The 12,486-nt window shown below is 37.4% G+C and overlaps 1 long non-coding RNA gene across 1 annotated transcript; it reads right to left on the bottom strand.

Annotated features, from left to right (window-relative positions):
- Positions 1,240–11,411, bottom strand: LOC110257010. Its single transcript, XR_002339136.1, has 2 exons — positions 11,291–11,411; positions 1,240–1,401 (listed from the first exon to the last, which is right to left on the bottom strand). It is a non-coding gene; the product is annotated as an uncharacterized LOC110257010 (long non-coding RNA).

Here is a 12,486-nt window from a genome sequence, read left to right as displayed (position 1 = left end):
CTTCATGGCTCAGTGGTTAACCAATCTGACTAGGAACCACGAGGTTTTGGGTTTGATCCCTGGCCTCGCTCGGTGGATTAAGGATCCGGTGTTGCCATGAGCTGTGGTGTAGGTCGCAGACATGGCTTGGATCCTGCATTGCTGTGGCTGTGGTGTAGGCCGGCAGCTATAGCTTCGATTAGACCCCTAGCCTGGGAACTTCCATATGCTGCGGGTGCAGCCCTAAAAAGACAAAAAATAAAATAAAAAATAAAGGAGCAACATTGTTCTGAAAACAAAATATGTGTGTAAGGGTAGGGTAGTTAAATTCCACATATTCCTAAAGCTTTTATATTTTAGGATTCTGAGATTTCGTTTCATAGGAAAAATATAAGAACTTTTGTTATAAAATCTTAAATCTGTGATGACAAAAGCCTTTGCCCTGTGTCATTTGGAAATTTGGAAAGAGAAGATTTCAATTAATATAACTTTTTATCTGACTAATAATAACAAAGTATCTATTGCAAGTTTTAGAAAAGTTTATAAAATTTGTCACTTATTTTAAAAATTTATTATTAATGTAATTTGCTATTTATAGCCTTCTCCAAGGCTCCCATTAGGTAATAGAATTTCTTGAAAAACTTTATGAGAAACAAAACAATTCAACTCAAATAGGATTAAGTGATATATACTCCAAATATTGGACTAAAGGATATCAACATCCATCCCTACAAAATTTCTGTTTTTAAAATAATTTGGAATTAAAGAAAATAGTGCATAGCTTTCAAGACTTAGGGAAATAAAAGATGTTTATTAATGGTCATGGTTTCAATTTTAGGATGTTAGGGCTCCTAAGATGACATGGATGTAGAAGTTGAGGGAGGAGAAACACAGGAAGCACTCGCACTCATTTATTTTTATTTTTTTGGACATCCAACAGGCAAGGTATTTTCACACATAATGTGCCTCAGTCTGCGTTAATAACTCTTGGAATTCCTGTCGTGGCTCAGTGCTTAATGAATCTGACTAGGAACATGAGGTTGCAGGTTCGATCCCTGGCCTTGCTCAGTGGGTTAAGGATCTGGCGTTGCCATGAGCTGTTGTGTAGGTCACAGACGTGGCTCAGATCCCGCGTTGCTGTGGCTCTGGTGTGGGCTGGCAGCTGCAGCTCTGATTCAACCCCTAGCCTGGGAACCTCCATATGCTGTAGGAGCGGCCCTAGAAAAGGCAAAAAGACAAAATAAAATAAAATAACTCTTGGCCTTGTCCATTCCCCTTCTGGCTCTAAAGTATTACAGTTACCATTGGCATCTTCCGAGTCCATGCCCATATTCTTCTTCCTTGTCTTCTGGCTGTTGCATCTTAAACTCATCCTTTGTTTCTCCATGTCAAGGTGATTGGTGTTGTTGGAAGCTCCTACTCCTAACAACCAATAGTTCAAAATTGTTAGTAATTTTGCCCAACCTTCTTCTCTCCTTGACCAGGACACATGGAGTCCTGAGTGAAGTAAGTCAAGAAATTATTCTTATTAAATTATTTTTATTGTGTTATATACATGTAAAATTAATACCCATTCTATACTTATTATCCTTATAAACTACAAAATTAATTTTTGCAGATTAAATGCTACCAAGGCTTGAAAACCAATGAAATTTAGGAGTTCCTGTCGTGGCTCAGTGGTTAACAAATCTGACTAGGAACCATGAGGTTTCGGGTTTGATCCCTGGCCTCGCTCAGTGAATTAAGGATCTGGTGTTGCCATGAGCTGTGGTGTAAGTCGCAGACACGGCTTGGATCCTGCGTTGCTGTGGCTCTGGAGTAGGCAGGCGGCTACAGGTCTGATTAGACTCGTAGCCTGGGAACCTCCAAATGCTGGAGGTGCGGCCCTAAAAAAGACAAAAAAAAAAGAAATTCAAATAACCTATCTTAATTTTATAGATGATATTATAATTTTGTAGGAACTCAGTGCTGACAGCAATGTGAATAAGGTGCTGAGTGCTCACACCCACATTATATTTCTGAGGTTTTAGTGATGGTTAAATTTGCTCTCTCCTTGTCTCTCTTGTATCTACTGTTGAAACTTTCCCTTTTGGAGTGTGTCTTGACATTACCTGGCCCCAAGTTAATATAAAATGCATTTTCCACATAATAGATCTGCTGTCTTTCATCTTTCATAATCCTGACAATAACATTTTTACTACCTAATACCAGAGACATCTTAGAAAAAACCCTGCAAACCCAAGCACTGAATTCTCATACTTTTAAGATGATGCTTGATGGTCCAAAGCATACTTACACTTTTTATTACTTTCTAAGATTAACAAAAAATGACAGATACAAAATGTTAACGTTCTCCTATGAAAAGTTTAGACCTGAGAAAACATTGATTTCAAGTAAATAACAGAGGCTTTCTCTGATTTTCTCCAGGAAGATTCTGCATTTCATAACTTGGTTATCATTAGTTATGTAGATCATAAGATATTATTTAAAATGGAGATGATAAAATATGCCTCTTTATATCATTAAAAGATCAAAGTTGCTTAGCATAAAAGAAATACTTAAAATATGTTATTTGTATACATGACAGGGTCTCTTGGTAACATTCAGTGAGATTTTTCTAGGCATTGATATATTTAATATATTTCTTTAGATATATTTTCTCATTTAATCCTTACAACAAATCTAAATTCTTAATAGATCCAGAGAAATTGGTAAATAAGTAAGCTAGTAAACTGTAAAGCTTGGATTCACACAGAAGTGTCTCACTCCAGAGGCCATGCTTCTAAGTGTTACAATATACTGATGAAAATTTTAGTATTAAAGTTAACTTTCAAGACTTCAACCTAAGGAGTTCCTGTTGTGGCTCAATGGTTAATGAACCCGACTAGCATCCATGAGGACGTGAGTTCGATCCCTGATCTCGCTCAGTGGTTATGGATCTGGCATTGCCGTGAGCTGTGGTGTAGGTCGTAGACGAAGCTCAGATCCTGAGTTGCTTTGGTTCTGGCGTAGGCCAGAGCCTACAGCTCCGATTTGACCCCTATCCTGCGAACCTCCATATGCTGCTGGTGCGGCCCTAAAAGACAAAAAGAAAAAAGAAAAAAGGATTCAGACTAAGCATGGTAGATTGAAAACAATGTTTATTTTTGCTTCCTTCACAAAATATATTTATATGACAAAAAATAATTTTTAAAAGGAGTTCCCTGGTTGCTCAGTGGGTTAAGGATCTGGAGTTGTCACCAATGTAACTCTGGTCACTGCTATGGTGTGGGTTGGATCCCTGGCCTGATAACTTCCACTTGCCATGGGTACAGACCAAAGAATTTTTCAAAAAGCGATAAACTTATAAAGACTAGGTAAGGGAAAAGTTGAAGGCAGTAATATAGAGATGTCAACAACATTTTGGGAGACTGAAAGCAGATGGATCAGTTGCTAGTGATTGGCAGGCAGGACAAAGCTGAAACCTAATTTCTTGCAGAGGAAACAATGAGAAACAAAAGGATTTGTAATTCTGGAGCATTAGAAAGACTCACGAAGTCTTTACATTGGAGTGCAAGGAGCAGTTGAAAGTCTGTGTAAGGAGTAATTAGACCCCCTGTGTTCATCCCTAGTCCAAGTACTCTAGGGATTTTATCTCCTTGACCCTACCAAGAGGCTGATATTTTGGGGGTACTGAACCAGAAGTGTTCCGTAATCAGGGACATAAGGAATTCCTGAAAGTGGAAGGGAGGCATTGTATACGGGGTAATGGTGATAAAAGGTGAAAGTATAGTTCCTGTGCTTACTCAACTACCAGAATGCCATCAGCCACTCTTTCATCTATGAAAAGTCAAATTTGGTTTTTCTGGGTCATAAATATCTTTACAGAGGAGGTATTATTTGAGAAAGGACCAATATGATGTAATGATGAAGAGTACCTTGACTTCAAGCTATACATCATGATCCTGTTAATTTTATAACAAATTTTTATTATAAAAAAAGTATGATTTACAGAAATGAAGGAAATGTAGAAAAGCCAATTTTCAAAAGATAGGGGCCAGAATAGTTTCACACATCTGAAAATCAGGAATCAATGAGCCATGATTGTATAAAGTTCTGTTAGTGATGGCTGATATCTGACAGATTTTAATCCTGGTTGTAATTCTAGGAGTAGATCATCTATCCAGCCTAAATTGGAAACAGAATGGTCCCTCTAGCAAGAGGAAAGGAAGGCAGAGATCAACAGCTTATCAAGATTCTGCCCTGGGGCTAGAAGTAGTTCTCAAAAGTGCAACTGGGGACTAGAAGAAAAAGAAATGTATGCCAGAGGAGCAAATATAGTGGATGCCATTAAGAATAATTCAGATTTTAATAGGCAAGCCAATGGAGGATATGTGACTTCTAGATAAAGAGTATTATAGGCATGAAGGAGAATGAGGATAGACTATTTGGAAAATACAAAGTATCCATTGTTTTGGAGTATAAAGTACAAGAATGTAAGTAGTGAAAGGTAAAAAGTGTGGCTTGGAGATACTTGTGAAGGATGTTGAATTCAGAGAAGAAAACACTGTTAGCATTAGAGGAGGTCATCCAGAGGATGTGACCTCCAGTTGACCCTAGAGCTGGTCGCGGGAAACTGGCGAAACTGGCGGCCTCTGACCGGCTCCCGCTGTCCTTGTCCTCCAACTCTCTCCATGCTAGAAGCGGTTTCAAACACAGAGCCCTGAGAAAGTAAGATGTTTTTGAAATCATCTGTTCTGAATACGTGACTGAACGCAGTGAAGACCCCTGGGTTTATTTAAGATTCTGGTCGCGGGTGCTGAGATTACTCCACTGGCCGCTGGAGACAACCTTTTAGGTAAGTCCCGTGAAACCTGCCGCCTTACCCAGCCGGAGTGACCTGCCTCTTTCTTCTGTCTCTCCTTGCCCTCCCTGTTGGGGGGCCAGTTTTGAATTTCACCCAGGGGTATTCCCAAATTTGTGAGCTAACAATCAGTGAGGCATTTTTGAGCAAATCAGTGATAGATTCAGAAAACAACAGTGTGATTATTTCAGGGAGAAAATGGAAACGGGAACCAGCTGGGAGAATATTCCAAGATTCAGAAACCAGGTGAAAGATCTTAACTTAGGGTGTTAACAACTGAAAGAAAAAAAAAAAAGAAAAAGGAAGATACACCCTTTTAAGAGGGAATCTAGGAGTTCCTGCTGTGGTGCAAGGGATGAGGCATTCTGCAGCACTGGGACCAGGTTCAGTTCCCACTGGAGCAGTGGGTTAGGAATCCTGCTGCAGATGTTCTGGGGCAGACAAAACAAAACAAAACAAAACAAAAAAAAAAAAAAAAGAGAGAGAGAGAGAGACTCTAGGAAGGCTTGATTGTAGGGTTGGAGAGGAGGAATTCAGCCTGATGCTTATTTTTAAGAAGTGTCCAAGTTTGAGACTTAAAAGATTGGTTTAATGTCTTCTAACGTACTCCCTAACCTTGTCATTTTTGAGGCTTATGTTTGCTGCCTATCAATGGAGTTTTTACTGGGAAGCAGTCCATTCTGAGTTCTCTCAGTGCTTTCCTGGTTACCAAAATATTTATTGTCCCACCATTTAAGTGCAATTTTAAATGTCTTTATTTTTTTTTATCTTTTTGCTATTTCTTTGGGCCGCTCCCGTGGCATATGGAGGTTCCCAGGCTAGGGATCGAATTGGAGCTGTAGCCACTGGCCTACGCCAGAGCCACAGCAATGCGGGATCCGAGCTGCGTCTGCAACCTACACCACAGCTCACGGCAACGCCGGATCGTTAACCCACTGAGCAAGGGCAGGGACCGAACCTGCAACCTCATGGTTCCTAGTCGGATTCGTTAACCACTGCGCCACGACGGGAACTCCTAAGTGCAATTTTAAATGTGCTAGTATTACATGAATGATTTTTCTTGTTTATTTGTTTGGTCAAGCTTTCCTGATCAGTTAATAAAAAAAAAAATCTATGTTTTATTGTTGCCTAAAAATATCATAAGCAAAAGTAATGCTTTGCATACAGTTATCTACATTGTATACTAATTTTAAACACGTGGTATTGAGGTATTATTAAACTTCAAGGGTGATTTGATTCATTTTGTATGATTATGGAGTGGAATTTGTTTTGAGTGGACATTTTATGACATGCTTTTGAATTTTTGGAATATATTTGCCAATATATGTAAGTGTGCTACACACTTTTGACTGCAGAAATATATGACTGAAAACACTAAATGTATTTTTTTCATCTAATAAAAAAGGCATTTGCTCTTGAGGATATATTTGGATTCAGACTATCTATAACATTGTTACTAATTATTAATTCCAGAGGACAGCTTTTAATGTCAGAATGAAGGTAGATTAAGCAAATATTCCCAAATGTCTTTTTGAGATACTGGAGGGTCTAAAACCAGGGCACAAGGACTAATGTTTGTCAGCCATTTTTTGGGTACAGAAATGTAAGGGCTGGTAATATTAACTTCCATTCAAGTCATTTAACCTTGCTAGACTGCTTTTGTTACCTGTGACATAGTAATAAAAGTGTCTATAATTCATGAAAAAGTCAAAACAAAGAAACAACTTTCTGAGTCATGAGATGGCATTCACTTATGATTATAATTAGACAATTTTTGAGCAAAATCTTTAGTCACAACAGTATACTGCTGTGAAACTAAGAGTCTATGTTTAAAAAATATTTAGCAAATTATTGCTATTGGCATTTGTTTTCAGGAAAAGCAAAAACAAAAGAAGGAAAAAAATCTCCCAAAATTTAACCAGCTGCTCCTGATTTGGGTTTTCAGAGTAGTCAGTTCATATTTCTTGCTTACAAATCAAGGGCAAGCTTTCTAAGGAAGTGCAAAACATTCAAGGAGCTGATACATCAGGGCTTAACCAAGTCTTTGATGCAGGATTTCTTTGAAGTTTTTTGTAGAGGTTATTTCATCTGAGTATGATTTTTTTCCCCTTCTAATTCTAAATTGAGATAAATTTAGTTTATATTGGGGCTTTACCTGTTCTCAGTCAGGTTATACTAAGCAGGGTGCAGTTAAAGTTATGGTTTAGGGAAAACCCTCTGGAACAGACTGAGTTCAAATCACAGCTTGATACCTGCCTCTGGATAAGATACTTCATGTCTCTGTGCTTCAGTTACCTCACTTACATGATGGTGATTACCTACCTAATGGCTTTGTTGTGAAAAATAAAAATTTAGTGCAGTACTTTGAGAGTAGTAAGCAGTACGTAAAAGTTTGCACATGGAAGTTTAGACAACTGGGAATGCATATCAAAAAATGAAGTTTGATCTGCTAATCTCCTGGAGTTTTGACTGAACATAATTAATAATAATAGCCAGGGAAATGGAAGGGCTCTAACAGATTCATATCTAATTGAACCCTCAAATAAATCCTGTGACATTAACATTGTTTATTCCAGAAATAAATAACTGAAGATTGAGTGATACTAATTACTTGTCCAAACTGACTAAGTTTAAGTGTTCAGGTTTGGCCTCTAATTCATGTATTTTTGAAGATCTAAAACTTAAGTATTTGGCTATGCAACTTCCAAATCTAAGACAAGTACAGGGAAGATGAGTCATCATACATAAAATGAGTTAGCAAATGACAGGCACAATATTTGCATGCTGTTTCTCTGAGCATGGGGCTACAGTCTTGGCCTCTCTGGGGTTTTTTTTTTTTTTTTTTTTTTTTTTTTGTCTTTTTGCCATTTCTTGGCCTACACCACTGGCCTACACCAGAGCCACAGCAACACAGGATCCGAGCCACGTCTGCAACCTACACCACAGCTCACGGATGGAACCCTCAACCTCATGGTTCCTAGTTGGATTCGTTAACCACTGCACCACGATGGGAACTCCCCACCCTCTGGGTTTTTTTTTAAGAGCTTCCAGAGATAACAGTACTTTGAATAGGAAGAGGTTATGAAAATATATTTGTGAACCTAACATTAGCACAACAATTAATTTTCATCTTCATACATGAAAAATCAAACTGCCAAGTGATCCTTCTACATCTATTGGCTACTAATAAGTAATGAACCAGTTCTTTTTATTTTATTTTATTGTCTTTTTTAGGGCCGCACCCGCGGCATATGGAGGTTCCCAGGCTAGGGGTCCAATTGGAGCTGTAGCCTCTGGCTTATGCCACAGCCAAAGCAATGCAGGATCTGAGCCTTGTCTGCCACCTACACCACAGCTCACGGCAATGCCAGATCCTTAACCCACTGAGCTAGGCCAGGGATTGAACCTGCAACCTCCTGGTTCCTAGCCGGATTCGTTAACCACTGAGCCACGACGGGAACTCCGAACCAGTTCATTTTTACTTCACTAAAAATATTTTCTTTCAAAGACTGGATTACATGTTATTTGAAAACTGGTTTTCATAAAATTTCCCTGTCTTTATGTTCTCATTCGAATCCTATTGTTTGGCAGTACCTTCCAGATCATGAGAAGATTTTAAAGTAGTGAAAGGGACTTCTATACTAGAAGAAATTAATGAGCTGTCCTTATCACCTTCAGCAGAAAACTAAATTAGACTTACCCTAATGATCATTTCTATTCTAGGAATGTCTAAATGCCTACCTAAGTATATTTGTTACTCAGAAATATGGCAGATTAAAACAGTGAAATCCAAAAGTTCACTTATGGTATAGCAGGTTAAGGATTTGGTGTCACTGCAGCAGCCTGGGTCACTGCTGTGGCACAGGTTCAATCCCTGGTCAGGGAACCACATGCTACCACCAGCATGGCCAAAAACAAAACAAATGAAAACCACACATTTTCATGGCACAAAGAAGTAATTATAGAGAATGATTTCAAACTCCTTTCATCTTTTTAAATTTTATTCTAATTTTCCTATAATTATAACCAATTTATTTTTATTTACGTATCAAGAGTGTTGATTTCTCTAATTTTATTATAAGGAATACACAATTACATGCAATCTGTTGGGAGTGGGAGGGAGTGAAAAAGATTGGTCAGTATAGTAAATCTGGGCAAAGAACTGGAACTGGTGATTATGATATTTTCCTGGTCATTTCATTCCATGGTATTTGAGCACCAATCATGTGCCAGGTGCAATGATAGGTACTAAGGAACCCAAGAATAAAAATGTGGTGCTGTCCTTGTAGATTTCATAATTCAGCAGTGAACACAGCTATAAATAATTAGGTATATAGTAAGATGGTACATGCTCGATGGAGATGGGGTGGAGGAGGGGTTAAAAAGAAAGATAAGAATATTTGCCATGTGCTGTTTAGTGCTAGTCTCTGTTCTCGGTCCTAATACATAGTATTTAACAAATGAAGTTAAGCTTATTGTACAGATGAGAAAACTGAGAAGTTGAGTTAGTTTGGTGTCACATAGCTAGTGATCCTAGCTCTGATTAGAACACAGCACAGATCTCTTTTCTTCTAAAGTACTTGCTTTTCCTTTTTCTTTTCTTTTTTTTTTTTTTTTGGTCATGCCCATAGTGTGTGGAAGCTCACAGGCCAGGGATCAAACCTATACCATAGCAGCAACCCAAGCTGCTACAGTGACAAAGCCTGATCCTTAACCTGCTATGCCACAAGGAAACTCCCACTATTTGCTTTTTATACTATTATACTTTCACAAAACTTTCCTGATCATAATAATTCAGCTGAGGAATCTCTTAAAGTACAGATTCATAGCCCCAGTACCACAGGTACTGAATCAGACCCCCTAGGGCAGAGGCTGGAGAATTTGTAGTTTTGATAAGCACTGCTAAAATATACAAAGGTACTTGCAAAACAGAAACAAACTCACAGTTTTTGAAATCAAGCTTATGGTTACTTAAGAGGAAACTGTTGTGGGGGAGGGACAAATTAGGTAGTTGGGATTAATATATGCACACTGCCATTTATAAAATAAGCAACAAGGGAATTCTACTTGTATAGCACAGGGAATTCTACTCAGTATTTTCTAATAACCTATATAGGAAAAGAATCTGAAAAAGAAAGGATAAACGTCTATATACCTGTATATCTTATTCACTTTGCTATATACCTGTAACTAATACAACATTATAAATCAACTATACTCTAATAAAATTAAGAAAAAAAATAGGTTCTTCTGACGGATTTTTTTTTTTTCCAAATCAAATAAGTTTTATTTTTTATTTCTTTTGGTCTTTTGTCTTTTTAGGGCCACACCCAAGGTATATGGAGGTTCCCAGGGTAGGGGTCGAATCAGAGCTATAGCTGCCGGCCTATGCCACAGCCACAGCAACGCCAGATCCAAGCTGCGTCTGCGACCTACACCACAGCTCATGGCAACACCAGATCCTTAACCACTGAGTGAGGCCAGGGATCGAACCCGCAACCTCATGGTTCCTAGTCAGATTCATTTCTGCTGCGCCGTGATGGGAACTCCAAATCAAATACGTTTTAGAAGCTCAGATTATCAGCCATCTACATTTGCTATGTTCTATGCTTACTGTGAAGGACAAAGAGATCACATCTGTGTGGAGGAGGGAGTAATATATATGAATGCTTTGGAAGGAAAATGGCTTTTATGTTTGACCTTATAGCTGAATAAGAATTTTCTAAGTGGTGAAGGGAGAACTTTAGATGACTTCAATCAGATAGATATTTTATAGCTTGATATGTAAAGGTAAAGGTAAAAGTAAAACATATTTCATATCTTCCTGGGTTATCTGATCTCTAATTTACCATGATAAGCCTTAGAGAGACAGACAGATAGATAGACATATAGACGCACATGTATATATATATGCTCATAATTAGGAGGATATATAAAAAGATAGACATTGTTGTATATTTTTCAAAACCATATCTGAAACTCCAGCAGGATACAACAAATGTAGATGAATCTACTTTAATAAAGAAGTAAATAAATATTTATTTTAAATAGCAAATTTTACAAATGCATTGATTTATTTATATAAGTTTATAAATTATCTTTTTAAATTAAAAACTATAATAAATGACTTTATAGAAATCTCGAAGAGTGGATATTTTTCTGTATTCTACCTATATTCTTGTATCTAACTATATTCCCACCATGTTATCCTAACAATGAAATTTGAAGTATTTCCTCTTATCTATCTTTAAATATATACATTTATGTTTACATTTTCTTTGTGAGTCCTGCTCTTAAAAATTATCACTTTTATCTTTGTTGGCTAGTAAATACAGAATAAAAACAATCAAATAATACCATTGGGCTTATGAGATAGGACATTTCTTTTTAACCATTCCCTATATCATAGGACTAGCTTCTCAGATGCAACAACTTTCAGTTCTTTTAAGTGTTTCTTTAGATACTTACCTTGATATTTTCAAATGATAAACTTACACTGCTGTGGTGGAGGCTGTGGTTGGTTATGCAGACTCCCCTTCATAAATAAGGAATTATTACTCAGATGCTGGATGTGCCACTGACAGATAGCTTTCATTTATTAACCTCTTCCAGGAACTGCCTCAGTTATGAGAGCTGCTTGTCCTAAGATCATGCCCTTTCCTTGGTTAATCTGTATCCACTGATTAATTTATGGGGTGGAACAGGGAGAATGGATGGATATGAAGTCCTCATTTGCCACATCCCTCCCCCCCAACACTTCAAGACTGTTCCAAAGAGTTGCTCTAACTTCATACTGCTCTAAATGGTCATCCCATCTTCAGAACGGGGTTAGCTGAGATGATTGATTGAAGTACATTGATGCTTAATTTTTCCCTTTGTCCAATCCTGTTTTCTTTTCTCTTCTTCCATAGATGTTGAGCCTAAGAGTACTCCTTAATAAACTACAAGCTAACTTCTATCTCAAAGTTAGCTTCGCAGGGAACTCAATTTACATTATAGGTATTTATTTCTATATTCTAGATACTATGTGATTATGATTCAGAAACATTTAACTTTTGCACCATAAAACCTGCTTATCTCAAGTTTCTAATTCCTTTGCTTCCCCTTTAATTGGTCTATCAGGATTCTGAATGAAATAAAAGTTAGGGTATATATGTTATTTTAACTAGGAAAATAGTGTTCACAATTTAGTTGAATAGTATATTCTAATTACATTTTTTTCTTATACAGTTTTAAGAGTTAATAATTGTGTAATCTTTTAAATTATTTTTCTAATTCTTCTCAGATAAACCCAGAGATCTGTAGCTATTCAATACTGTTTTTCACAAAGCCAGCTACGTCATGTGACTTATCTTTTCCTCCTCAGGATACCCTACTGCTTGGATTAACTCTTTGCTGTCTAGGTCTATTGCATGTTTATCATTTTGGGGCTTCTCTTTATCATCATCTACATTTGCCCATCTCTCAGGAATCCCATGTCTTATCTCATAATTGTTTACATATTCATTTTATTGGAGCATATCCTTTTCCTAAGAATGAGCAAAGGGAACTTTTTTTTGTCTAACCTTTAATATCTTCTCTTTATCCTTTGTGCTCTACATTTCCATGTGTATAAGTCTTGCTCTAGAGTCAAAAAATTATTGTGGTAGAAACAATTGAACTAG

The sequence above is a fragment of the Sus scrofa genome, chromosome 15, assembly GCF_000003025.6.
Source record: "Sus scrofa isolate TJ Tabasco breed Duroc chromosome 15, Sscrofa11.1, whole genome shotgun sequence".
NCBI classification, from domain to species: Eukaryota; Metazoa; Chordata; class Mammalia; order Artiodactyla; family Suidae; genus Sus; species Sus scrofa.
This window is presented reverse-complemented; position numbering and strand designations above follow the sequence as displayed.